The sequence below is a fragment of the Nematostella vectensis genome, chromosome 9 (genome assembly GCF_932526225.1).
Source record: "Nematostella vectensis chromosome 9, jaNemVect1.1, whole genome shotgun sequence".
NCBI lineage: Eukaryota > Metazoa > Cnidaria > Anthozoa > Actiniaria > Edwardsiidae > Nematostella > Nematostella vectensis.
In genome coordinates this window covers 16912787-16926056 of record NC_064042.1, presented here as the reverse complement: position 1 = coordinate 16926056, position 13270 = coordinate 16912787, and the positions used below count along the sequence as shown (strand labels likewise).

Genomic DNA, 13270 nt, shown 5'->3' with positions numbered 1-13270 from the left:
ACACCACAAACACGCATAGAGAATACACTTTTCTCATGTTGGCCTCGTTAGCGCAGTAGGCAGCGCGTCAGTCTCATAATCGAATGTAGAAATCTGAAGGTCTTGAGTTCGATCCTCACGCTGGGCATATTTTTCTCTTTTGAAAACGAATGACTCTATGAGCGGTTTGACGAAAACACCACAAACACGCATAGAAAAGACGCATTTCCCATGTTGGCCTCGTTAGCGCAGTAGGCAGCGCGTCAGTCTCATAATCAAATGTAGAAATCTTAAGGTCGTGAGCTCGATCCTCACACGGGGCATATTTTTTCTTTTGAAAATGAAAGACTCTATGACCGGTTTGACGAAAACACCACAAACACGAATAGAAAAGGCACATTTCCCATGTAGGCGTCGTTAGCGCAATAGGCAGCGCGTCAGTCTCATAATCAAATCTAAAAATCTGAAGGTCGTGATTTCGATACTCACACGGGGCACAATTTTTTTTCTTTTGAAAACGAATGACTCTATGAGCGGTTTGACAAAAAACACAACAAACACGCATAGAGAAGACATTTTTCTCATGTTGGCCTCGTTAGCGCAGTAGTCAGCGCGTCAGTATCATAATCGAATGTAGAAATCTGAATGTCGTGAGTTCGATCCTCAGACGGGGCATATTTTTTTCTTTTGAAAACGAATGACTCTATGACCGGTTTGACGAAAACACCACAAACACGCATAGAGAAGACACATTTCTCATGTTAGCCTCGTTAGCGCAGTAGTCAGCGCGTCAGTCTCATAATCAAATGTAGAAATCTGAAGGTCGTGAGTTCGATCCTCACACGGGGCATATTTTTTTTCTTTTGAAAACGAATGACTCTATGACCGGTTTGACGAAAACACCACAAACACGCATAGAGAAGACACATTTTTCAGGTTGGCCTCGTTAGCGCTGTAGGCAGCGCGTCAGTCTCATAATCAAATGTAGAAATCTGAAGGTCGTGAGATCGATCCTCACACGGGGCATATTTTTTTCTTTTGAAAACGAATGACTCTATGACCGGTTTGACGAAAACACCACAAACACGCATAGAGAAGACACATTTTTCAGGTTGGCCTCGTTAGCGCTGTAGGCAGCGCGTCAGTCTCATAATCAAATGTAGAAATCTGAAGGTCGTGAGATCGATCCTCACACGGGGCATATTTTTTTCTTTTGAAAACGAATGACTCTATGACCGGTTTGACGAAAACACCACAAACACGCATAGAGAAGACACATTTCTTATGTTGGCCTTGTTAGCGCAGTAGGCAGCGCGTCAGTCTCATAATCAAATGTAGAAATCTGAAGGTCGTGAGTTCGATCCTCACACGGGGCACATTTTGTTTTTCTTTTGAAAACGAATGACTCTATGACCGGTTTGACGAAAACACCACAAACACGCATAGAGAAGACACTTTTCTCATGTTGGCCTCGTTAGCGCAGTAGGCAGCGCGTCAGTCTCATAATCAAATGTAGAAATCTGAAGGTCGTGAGTTCGATCCTCACACGGGGCATATTTTATACTTTTGAAAACGAATGACTCTATGACCGGTTTGACAAAAAAACACCACAAACACGCATAGAGAATACACTTTTCTCATGTTGGCCTCGTTAGCGCAGTAGGCAGCGCGTCAGTCTCATAATCGAATGTAGAAATCTGAAGGTCGTGAGTTCGATCATCACACGGGGCACATTTTTCTTTTCAAAACGAATGACTCTATGACCGGTTTAAAGAAAACACCACAGACACGCATAGAAAAGACGCATTTCTCATGTCGGCCTCGTTAGCGCAGTAGGCAGCGCGTCAGTCTCATAATCAAATCTAGAAATCTGAAGGTCGTGAGTTTGATCCTTACACGGGGCACAATTTTTTTTCTTTTGAAAACGAATGACTCTATGAGCGGTTTGACAAAAAACACAACAAACACGCATAGAGAAGACACTTTTCTCATGTTGGCCTCGTTAGCGCAGTAGGCAGCGCGTCAGTATCATAATCGGATGTAGAAATCTGAATGTCGTGAGTTCGATCCTCAGACGGGGCATATTTTTTTCTTTTGAAAACGAATGACTCTATGACCGGTTTGACGAAAACACCACAAACACGCATAGAGAAGACACATTTCTCATGTTAGCCTCGTTAGCGCAGTAGGCAGCGCGTCAGTCTCATAATCGAATGTAGAAATCTAAAGGTCTTGAGTTCGATCCTCACGCGGGCCACATTTTTTTTTCTTTTGAAAACGAATGACTCTATGAGCGGTTTGACAAAAAACACAACAAACACGCATATAGAAGACATTTTTCTCATGTTGGCCTTGTTAGCGCAGTAGGCAGCGCGTCAGTATCATAATCGGATGTAGAAATCTGAATGTCGTGAGTTCGATCCTCAGACGGGGCATATTTTTTTCTTTTGAAAACGAATGACTCTATGACCGGTTTGACGAAAACACCACAAACACGCATAGAGAAGACACATTTCTCATGATAGCCTCGTTAGCGCAGTAGGCAGCGCGTCAGTCTCATAATCGAATGTAGAAATCTGAAGGTCTTGAGTTCGATCCTCACGCGGGGCACAATTTTTTTTCTTTTGAAAACGAATGACTCTATGAGCGGTTTGACAAAAAACACAACAAACACGCATAGAGAAGACATTTTTCTCATGTTGGCCTTGTTAGCGCAGTAGGCAGCGCGTCAGTATCATGATCGCAGTAGGCGATCCTCAGACGGGGCATATTTTTTTCTTTTGAAAATGAATGACGAATATTTTTCTCTTTTGAAAACGAATAACTCTATGACAGGTTTGACGAAAACACCACAAACACGAATAGAAAAGGCACATTTCCCATGTAGGCGTCGTTAGCGCAATAGGCAGCGCGTCAGTCTCATAATCAAATCTAGAAATCTGAAGGTCGTGAGTTCGATCCTCACACTGGGCACAATTTTTTTCTTTTGAAAACGAATGACTCTATGAGCGGTTTGACGAAAACACCACAAACACACATAGAGAAGACACATTTCCCATGTAGGCGTCGTTAGCGAAATAGGCAGCGCGTCAGTCTCATAATCAAATCCAGAAATCTGAAGGTCGTGAGTTCGATCATCACACGGGGCACATTTTTTTTTTCAAAACGAATGACTCTATGACAGGTTTGACAAAAACACCACAAACACACATAGAGAAGACACATTTCTCATGTTGGCCTCATTAGCGCAGTAGGCGGCGCGTCAATATCATAATCAAATGTAGAAATCTGAAGGTCATGAGTTCGATCCTCACACGGGGCATATTTTTTTTCTTTTGAAAACGAATGACTCTATGAGCGGTTTGACGAAAACACCACAAACACGCATAGAAAAGACGCATTTCTCATGTTGGCCTCGTTAGCGCAGTAGGCAGCGCGTCAGTCTCATAATCAAATGTAGAAATCTTAAGGTCGTGAGCTCGATCTTCACACGGGGCATATTTTTTCTTTTGAAAACGAAAGACTCTATGACCGGTTTGACAAAAACACCACAAACACGAATAGAAAAGAAACATTTCCCATGTAGGCGTCGTTAGCGCAATAGGCAGCGCGTCAGTCTCATAATCAAATCTAGAAATCTGAAGGTCGTGAGTTCGATCCTCACACGGGGCATATTTCTTTTCTTTTGAAAACGAATGACTCTATGAGCGGTTTGACAAAAAACACAACAAACACGCATAGAGAAGACACTTTTCTCATGTTGGCCTCGTTAGCGCAGTAGGCAGCGCGTCAGTATCACAATCGAATGTAGAAATCTGAATGTCGCGAGTTCGATCCTTAGACGGAGCATATTTTTTTCTTTTGAAAACGAATGACTCTATGACCGGTTTGACGAAAACACCACAAACACGCATAGAGAAGACACATTTCTTATGTTGGCCTTGTTAGCGCAGTAGGAAGCGCGTCAGTATCATAATCAAATCTAGAAATCTGAAGGTCGTGAGTTCGATCCTCACACGGGGCACATTTTTTTTTCTTTTGAAAACGAATGACTTTATGAGCGGTTTGACAAAAAACACAACAAACACGCATAGAGAAGACACTTTTCTCATGTTGGCCTCGTTAGCGCAGTAGGTAGCGCGTCAGTCTCATACTCAAATCTAGAAATCTGAAGGTCGTGAGTTCGATCCTCACACGGGGAAAATTTTTTTTCTTTTGAAAACGAATGACTCTATGACCGGTTTGACAAAAACACCACAAACACGTATAGAGAAGACACATTTCTCAGGTTGGCCTCGCTAGCGCAGTAGGCAGCGTGTCAGTCTCATAATCAAATGTAGAAATCTGAAGGTCGTGAGTTCGATCCTCACACGGGGCATATTTTATTCTTTTGAAAACGATTGACTCTATGACCGGTTTGACAAAAAAACACCACAAACACGCATAAAGAATACACTTTTCTCATGTTGGCCTCGTTAGCGCAGTAGGCAGCGCGTCAGTCTCATAATCGAATGTAGAAATCTGAAGGTCTTGAGTTCGATCCTCACGCGGGGCATATTTTTCTCTTTTGAAAACAAATGACTCTATGAGCGGTTTGACGAAAACACCACAAACACGCATAGAAAAGACGCATTTCTCATGTTGGCCTCGTTAGCGCAGTAGGCAGCGCGTCAGTCTCATAATCAAATGTAGAAATCTGAAGGTCGTGAGCTCGATCCTCACACGGGGCATATTTTTTCTTTTGAAAACGAAAGACTCTATGACCGGTTTGACGAAAACACCACAAACACGAATAGAAAAGGCACATTTCCCATGTAGGCGTCGTTAGCGCAATAGGCAGCGCGTCAGTCTCATAATCAAATCTAGAAATCTGAAGGTCGTGAGTTCGATCCTCACAAGGGGCACATTTTTTTTCTTTTGAAAACGAATGACTCTATGAGCGGTTTGACAAAAAACACAACAAACACGCATAGAGAAGACACTTTTCTCATTTGGCCTCGTTAGCGCAGTAGGCAGCGCGTCAGTATCATAATCGAATGTAGAAATCTGAATGTCGTGAGTTCGATCCTCAGACGGGGCATATTTTTTTCTTTTGAAAACTAATGACTCTATGACCGGTTTGACGAAAACACCACAAACACGCATAGAGAAGACACATTTCTCATGTTAGCCTCGTTAGCGCAGTAGGCAGCGCGTCAGTCTCATAATCAAATGTAGAAATCTGAAGGTCGTGAGGTCGATCCTCACACGGGGCATATTTTTTTCTTTTGAAAACGAATGACTCTATGACCGGTTTGACAAAAACACCACAAACACGCATAGAGAAGACACATTTCTAATGTTGGCCTTGTTAGCGCAGTAGGAAACGCGTCAGTATCATAATCAAATCTAGAAATCTGAAGGTCGTGAGTTCGATCCTCACACGGGGCACATGTTTTTTTTTTCTTTTGAAAACGAATGACTCTATGAGCGGTTTGACAAACAACACAACAAACACGCATAGAGAAGAGACTTTTCTCATGTTGGCCTCGTTAGCGCAGTAGGCAGCGCGTCAGTCTCATAATCAAATCTAGAAATCTGAAGGTCTTGAGTTCGATCCTCACACGGGGCATATTTTTTTTCTTTTGAAAACGAATGACTCTATGACCGGTTTGACGAAAACACCACAAACACGCATAGAGAAGACAAATTTCTCATGTTGGACTCGTTAGCGCAGTAGGCGGCGCGTCAGTATCATAATCGAATGTAGAAATCTGAATGTCGTGAGTTCGATCCTCACACGGGGCATATTTTTTCTTTTGAAAACGAAATACTCTATGAGCGGTTTGACGAAAACACCATAAACACGCATAGAAAAGACGCATTTCTCATGTTGGCCTCGTTAGCGCAGTAGGCAGCGCGTCAGTCTCATAATCAAATGTAGAAATCTTAAGGTCGTGAGCTCAATCCTCAGACGGGGCATATTTTTTTCTTTTGAAAACGAAAGACTCTATGACCGGTTTGACGAAAACACCACAAACACGAATAGAAAAGGCACATTTCCCATGTAGGCGTCGTTAGCGCAATAGGCAGCGCGTCAGTCTCATAATCAAATCTAGAAATCTGAAGGTCGTGAGTTCGATCCTCACACGGGGCATATTTCTTTTCTTTTGAAAACGAATGACTCTATGAGCGGTTTGACAAAAAACACAACAAACACGCATAGAGAAGACACTTTTCTCATGTTGGCCTCGTTAGCGCAGTAGGCAGCGCGTCAGTATCACAATCGAATGTAGAAATCTGAATGTCGCGAGTTCGATCCTTAGACGGGGCATATTTTTTTCTTTTGAAAACGAATGACTCTATGACCGGTTTGACAAAAAAAAACCACAAACACGCATAGAGAAGACACATTTCTTATGTTGGCCTTGTTAGCGCAGTAGGAAGCGCGTCAGTATCATAATCAAATCTAGAAATCTGAAGGTCGTGAGTTCGATCCTCACACGGGGCACATTTTGTTTTTCTTTTGAAAACGAATGACTCTATGACCGGTTTGACAAAAACACCACAAACACGCATAGAGAAGACACTTTTCTCATGTTGGCCTCGTTAGCGCAGTAGGCAGCGCGTCAGTCTCATACTCAAATCTAGAAATCTGAAGGTCGTGAGTTCGATCCTCACACGGGGCATATTTTTTTTTCTTTTGAAAACGAATGACTCTATGAGCGGTTTGACAAAAAACACCACAAACACGTATAGAGAAGACACATTTCTCAGGTTGGCCTCGCTAGTAGGCAGCGTTTCAGTCTCCTAATCAAATGTAGAAATCTGAAGGTCGTGAGTTCGATCCTCACACGGGGCATATTTTATTCTTTTGAAAACGAATGACTCTATGACCGGTTTGACAAAAAAACACCACAAACACGCATAGAGAATACACTTTTCTCATGTTTGCCTCGTTAGCGCAGTAGGCAGCGCGTCAGTCTCATAATCGAATGTAGAAATCTGAAGGTCTTGAGTTCGATCCTCACGCGGGGCATATTTTTCTCTTTTGAAAACGAATGACTCTATGAGCGTTTTGACGAAAACACCACAAACACACATAGAGAAAACACATTTCTCATGTTGGCCTCATTAGCGCAGTAGGCGGCGCGTCAATATCATAATCGAATGTAGAAATCTGAATGTCGTGAGTTCGATCCTCACACGGGGCATATTTTTTCTTTTGAAAACGAATGACTCTATGACCGGTTTGACAAAAACACCACAAACACACATAGAGAAGACACATTTTCCATGTAGGCGTCGTTAGCGCAATAGGCAGCGCGTCAGTCTCATAATCTGATTTAGAAATATGAAGGTCGTGATTTCGATCCTCACACAGGGCATATTTTTTTTCTTTTGAAAACGAATGACTCTATAACCGGTTTGACGAAAACACCACAAACACGCATAGAAAAGACGCATTTCTCATGTTGGCCTCGTTAGCGCAGTAGGCAGCGCGTCAGTCTCATAATCAAATGTAGAAATCTTAAGGTCGTGAGCTCGATCCTCACACGGGGCATATTTTTTCTTTTGCAAACGAAAGACTCTATGACCGGTTTGACGAAAACACCACAAACACGAATAGAAAAGGCACATTTCCCATGTAAGCGTCGTTAGCGCAATAGGCAGCGCGTCAGTCTCATAATCAAATCTAAAAATCTGAAGGTCGTGATTTCGATACTCACACGGGGCACAATTTTTTTTCTTTTGAAAACGAATGACTCTATGAGCGGTTTGACAACAAACACGCATAGAGAAGACACTTTTCTCATGTTGGCCTCGTTAGCGCAGTAGTCAGCGCGTCAGTATCATAATCGAATGTAGAAATCTGAATGTCGTGAGTTCGATCCTCAGACGGGGCATATTTTTTTCTTTTGAAAACGAATGACTCTATGACCGGTTTGACGAAAACACCACAAACACGCATAGAGAAGACACATTTCTCATGTTAGCCTCGTTAGCGCAGTAGTCAGCGCGTCAGTCTCATAATCAAATGTAGAAATCTGAAGGTCGTGAGTTCGATCCTCACACGGGGCATATTTTTTTTCTTTTGAAAACGAATTACTCTATGAGCGGTTTGACGAAAACACCACAAACACGCATAGAAAAGACGCATTTCTCATGTTGGCCTCGTTAGCGCAGTAGGCAGCGCGTCAGTCTCATAATCAAATGTAGAAATCTTAAGGTCGTGAGCTCGATCTTCACACGGGGCATATTTTTTCTTTTGAAAACGAAAGACTCTATGACCGGTTTGACAAAAACACCACAAACACGAATAGAAAAGAAACATTTCCCATGTAGGCGTCGTTAGCGCAATAGGCAGCGCGTCAGTCTCATAATCAAATCTAGAAATCTGAAGGTCGTGAGTTCGATCCTCACACGGGGCATATTTCTTTTCTTTTGAAAACGAATGACTCTATGAGCGGTTTGACAAAAAACACAACAAACACGCATAGAGAAGACACTTTTCTCATGTTGGCCTCGTTAGCGCAGTAGGCAGCGCGTCAGTATCACAATCGAATGTAGAAATCTGAATGTCGCGAGTTCGATCCTTAGACGGGGCATATTTTTTTCTTTTGAAAACGAATGACTCTATGACCGGTTTGACGAAAACACCACAAACACGCATAGAGAAGACACATTTCTTATGTTGGCCTTGTTAGCGCAGTAGGAAGCGCGTCAGTATCATAATCAAATCTAGAAATCTGAAGGTCGTGAGTTCGATCCTCACACGGGGCACATTTTTTTTTCTTTTGAAAACGAATGACTTTATGAGCGGTTTGACAAAAAACACAACAAACACGCATAGAGAAGACACTTTTCTCATGTTGGCCTCGTTAGCGCAGTAGGTAGCGCGTCAGTCTCATACTCAAATCTAGAAATCTGAAGGTCGTGAGTTCGATCCTCACACGGGGAAAATTTTTTTTCTTTTGAAAACGAATGACTCTATGACCGGTTTGACAAAAACACCACAAACACGTATAGAGAAGACACATTTCTCAGGTTGGCCTCGCTAGCGCAGTAGGCAGCGTGTCAGTCTCATAATCAAATGTAGAAATCTGAAGGTCGTGAGTTCGATCCTCACACGGGGCATATTTTATTCTTTTGAAAACGATTGACTCTATGACCGGTTTGACAAAAAAACACCACAAACACGCATAAAGAATACACTTTTCTCATGTTGGCCTCGTTAGCGCAGTAGGCAGCGCGTCAGTCTCATAATCGAATGTAGAAATCTGAAGGTCTTGAGTTCGATCCTCACGCGGGGCATATTTTTCTCTTTTGAAAACAAATGACTCTATGAGCGGTTTGACGAAAACACCACAAACACGCATAGAAAAGACGCATTTCTCATGTTGGCCTCGTTAGCGCAGTAGGCAGCGCGTCAGTCTCATAATCAAATGTAGAAATCTGAAGGTCGTGAGCTCGATCCTCACACGGGGCATATTTTTTCTTTTGAAAACGAAAGACTCTATGACCGGTTTGACGAAAACACCACAAACACGAATAGAAAAGGCACATTTCCCATGTAGGCGTCGTTAGCGCAATAGGCAGCGCGTCAGTCTCATAATCAAATCTAGAAATCTGAAGGTCGTGAGTTCGATCCTCACAAGGGGCACATTTTTTTTCTTTTGAAAACGAATGACTCTATGAGCGGTTTGACAAAAAACACAACAAACACGCATAGAGAAGACACTTTTCTCATTTGGCCTCGTTAGCGCAGTAGGCAGCGCGTCAGTATCATAATCGAATGTAGAAATCTGAATGTCGTGAGTTCGATCCTCAGACGGGGCATATTTTTTTCTTTTGAAAACTAATGACTCTATGACCGGTTTGACGAAAACACCACAAACACGCATAGAGAAGACACATTTCTCATGTTAGCCTCGTTAGCGCAGTAGGCAGCGCGTCAGTCTCATAATCAAATGTAGAAATCTGAAGGTCGTGAGGTCGATCCTCACACGGGGCATATTTTTTTCTTTTGAAAACGAATGACTCTATGACCGGTTTGACAAAAACACCACAAACACGCATAGAGAAGACACATTTCTAATGTTGGCCTTGTTAGCGCAGTAGGAAGCGCGTCAGTATCATAATCAAATCTAGAAATCTGAAGGTCGTGAGTTCGATCCTCACACGGGGCACATGTTTTTTTTTTCTTTTGAAAACGAATGACTCTATGAGCGGTTTGACAAACAACACAACAAACACGCATAGAGAAGAGACTTTTCTCATGTTGGCCTCGTTAGCGCAGTAGGCAGCGCGTCAGTCTCATAATCAAATCTAGAAATCTGAAGGTCTTGAGTTCGATCCTCACACGGGGCATATTTTTTTTCTTTTGAAAACGAATGACTCTATGACCGGTTTGACGAAAACACCACAAACACGCATAGAGAAGACAAATTTCTCATGTTGGACTCGTTAGCGCAGTAGGCGGCGCGTCAGTATCATAATCGAATGTAGAAATCTGAATGTCGTGAGTTCGATCCTCACACGGGGCATATTTTTTCTTTTGAAAACGAAATACTCTATGAGCGGTTTGACGAAAACACCATAAACACGCATAGAAAAGACGCATTTCTCATGTTGGCCTCGTTAGCGCAGTAGGCAGCGCGTCAGTCTCATAATCAAATGTAGAAATCTTAAGGTCGTGAGCTCAATCCTCAGACGGGGCATATTTTTTTCTTTTGAAAACGAAAGACTCTATGACCGGTTTGACGAAAACACCACAAACACGAATAGAAAAGGCACATTTCCCATGTAGGCGTCGTTAGCGCAATAGGCAGCGCGTCAGTCTCATAATCAAATCTAGAAATCTGAAGGTCGTGAGTTCGATCCTCACACGGGGCATATTTCTTTTCTTTTGAAAACGAATGACTCTATGAGCGGTTTGACAAAAAACACAACAAACACGCATAGAGAAGACACTTTTCTCATGTTGGCCTCGTTAGCGCAGTAGGCAGCGCGTCAGTATCACAATCGAATGTAGAAATCTGAATGTCGCGAGTTCGATCCTTAGACGGGGTATATTTTTTTCTTTTGAAAACGAATGACTCTATGACCGGTTTGACAAAAAAAAACCACAAACACGCATAGAGAAGACACATTTCTTATGTTGGCCTTGTTAGCGCAGTAGGAAGCGCGTCAGTATCATAATCAAATCTAGAAATCTGAAGGTCGTGAGTTCGATCCTCACACGGGGCACATTTTGTTTTTCTTTTGAAAACGAATGACTCTATGACCGGTTTGACAAAAACACCACAAACACGCATAGAGAAGACACTTTTCTCATGTTGGCCTCGTTAGCGCAGTAGGCAGCGCGTCAGTCTCATACTCAAATCTAGAAATCTGAAGGTCGTGAGTTCGATCCTCACACGGGGCATATTTTTTTTTCTTTTGAAAACGAATGACTCTATGAGCGGTTTGACAAAAAACACCACAAACACGTATAGAGAAGACACATTTCTCCGGTTGGCCTTGCTAGTAGGCAGCGTTTCAGTCTCCTAATCAAATGTAGAAATCTGAAGGTCGTGAGTTCGATCCTCACACGGGGCATATTTTATTCTTTTGAAAACGAATGACTCTATGACCGGTTTGACAAAAAAACACCACAAACACGCATAGAGAATACACTTTTCTCATGTTTGCCTCGTTAGCGCAGTAGGCAGCGCGTCAGTCTCATAATCGAATGTAGAAATCTGAAGGTCTTGAGTTCGATCCTCACGCGGGGCATATTTTTCTCTTTTGAAAACGAATGACTCTATGAGCGTTTTGACGAAAACACCACAAACACACATAGAGAAAACACATTTCTCATGTTGGCCTCATTAGCGCAGTAGGCGGCGCGTCAATATCATAATCGAATGTAGAAATCTGAATGTCGTGAGTTCGATCCTCACACGGGGCATATTTTTTCTTTTGAAAACGAATGACTCTATGACCGGTTTGACAAAAACACCACAAACACACATAGAGAAGACACATTTTCCATGTAGGCGTCGTTAGCGCAATAGGCAGCGCGTCAGTCTCATAATCTGATTTAGAAATATGAAGGTCGTGATTTCGATCCTCACACAGGGCATATTTTTTTTCTTTTGAAAACGAATGACTCTATAACCGGTTTGACGAAAACACCACAAACACGCATAGAAAAGACGCATTTCTCATGTTGGCCTCGTTAGCGCAGTAGGCAGCGCGTCAGTCTCATAATCAAATGTAGAAATCTTAAGGTCGTGAGCTCGATCCTCACACGGGGCATATTTTTTCTTTTGCAAACGAAAGACTCTATGACCGGTTTGACGAAAACACCACAAACACGAATAGAAAAGGCACATTTCCCATGTAAGCGTCGTTAGCGCAATAGGCAGCGCGTCAGTCTCATAATCAAATCTAAAAATCTGAAGGTCGTGATTTCGATACTCACACGGGGCACAATTTTTTTTCTTTTGAAAACGAATGACTCTATGAGCGGTTTGACAACAAACACGCATAGAGAAGACACTTTTCTCATGTTGGCCTCGTTAGCGCAGTAGTCAGCGCGTCAGTATCATAATCGAATGTAGAAATCTGAATGTCGTGAGTTCGATCCTCAGACGGGGCATATTTTTTTCTTTTGAAAACGAATGACTCTATGACCGGTTTGACGAAAACACCACAAACACGCATAGAGAAGACACATTTCTCATGTTAGCCTCGTAAGCGCAGTAGTCAGCGCGTCAGTCTCATAATCAAATGTAGAAATCTGAAGGTCGTGAGTTCGATCCTCACACGGGGCATATTTTTTTTCTTTTGAAAACGAATTACTCTATGACCGGTTTGACGAAAACACCACAAACACGCATAGAGAAGACACATTTTTCAGGTTGGCCTCGTTAGCGCTGTAGGCAGCGCGTCACTCTCATAATCAAATGTAGAAATCTGAAGGTCGTGAGATCGATCCTCACACGGGGCATATTTTTTTCTTTTGAAAACGAATGACTCTATGACCGGTTTGACGAAAACACCACAAACACGCATAGAGAAGACACATTTCTTATGTTGGCCTTGTTAGCGCAGTAGGCAGCGCGTCAGTATCATAATCGGATGTAGAAATCTGAATGTCGTGAGTTCGATCCTCAGACGGGGCATATTTTTTTCTTTTGAAAACGAATGACTCTATGACCGGTTTGACGAAAACACAATAAACACGCATAGAGAAGGCGCATTTCTCATGTTAGCCTCGTTAGCGCAGTAGGCAGCGCGTCAGTCTCATAATCGAATGTAGAAA

General features: G+C 42.6%; 6 non-coding genes across 6 annotated transcripts; all 6 read left to right on the top strand.

Moving 5' to 3' along the window:
• The first annotated feature begins 743 nt into the window (after nucleotides 1-743).
• Nucleotides 744-829, top strand: Trnam-cau. Its single transcript is given in 2 exon segments — nucleotides 744-780; nucleotides 794-829. It is a non-coding gene; the product is annotated as a tRNA-Met (tRNA).
• Nucleotides 830-1269: 440 nt separating this feature from the next.
• On the top strand, nucleotides 1270-1355 carry Trnam-cau. The gene is given in 2 exon segments: nucleotides 1270-1306; nucleotides 1320-1355. It is a non-coding gene; the product is annotated as a tRNA-Met (tRNA).
• A 92-nt stretch (nucleotides 1356-1447) lies between these two features.
• Trnam-cau lies at nucleotides 1448-1533 on the top strand. Its single transcript is given in 2 exon segments — nucleotides 1448-1484; nucleotides 1498-1533. It is a non-coding gene; the product is annotated as a tRNA-Met (tRNA).
• Nucleotides 1534-6561: 5028 nt separating this feature from the next.
• Nucleotides 6562-6647, top strand: Trnam-cau. The gene is given in 2 exon segments: nucleotides 6562-6598; nucleotides 6612-6647. It is a non-coding gene; the product is annotated as a tRNA-Met (tRNA).
• Nucleotides 6648-7954: 1307 nt separating this feature from the next.
• On the top strand, nucleotides 7955-8040 carry Trnam-cau. Its single transcript is given in 2 exon segments — nucleotides 7955-7991; nucleotides 8005-8040. It is a non-coding gene; the product is annotated as a tRNA-Met (tRNA).
• A 3260-nt stretch (nucleotides 8041-11300) lies between these two features.
• Trnam-cau lies at nucleotides 11301-11386 on the top strand. Its single transcript is given in 2 exon segments — nucleotides 11301-11337; nucleotides 11351-11386. It is a non-coding gene; the product is annotated as a tRNA-Met (tRNA).
• The last annotated feature ends 1884 nt before the right edge of the window (nucleotides 11387-13270 follow it).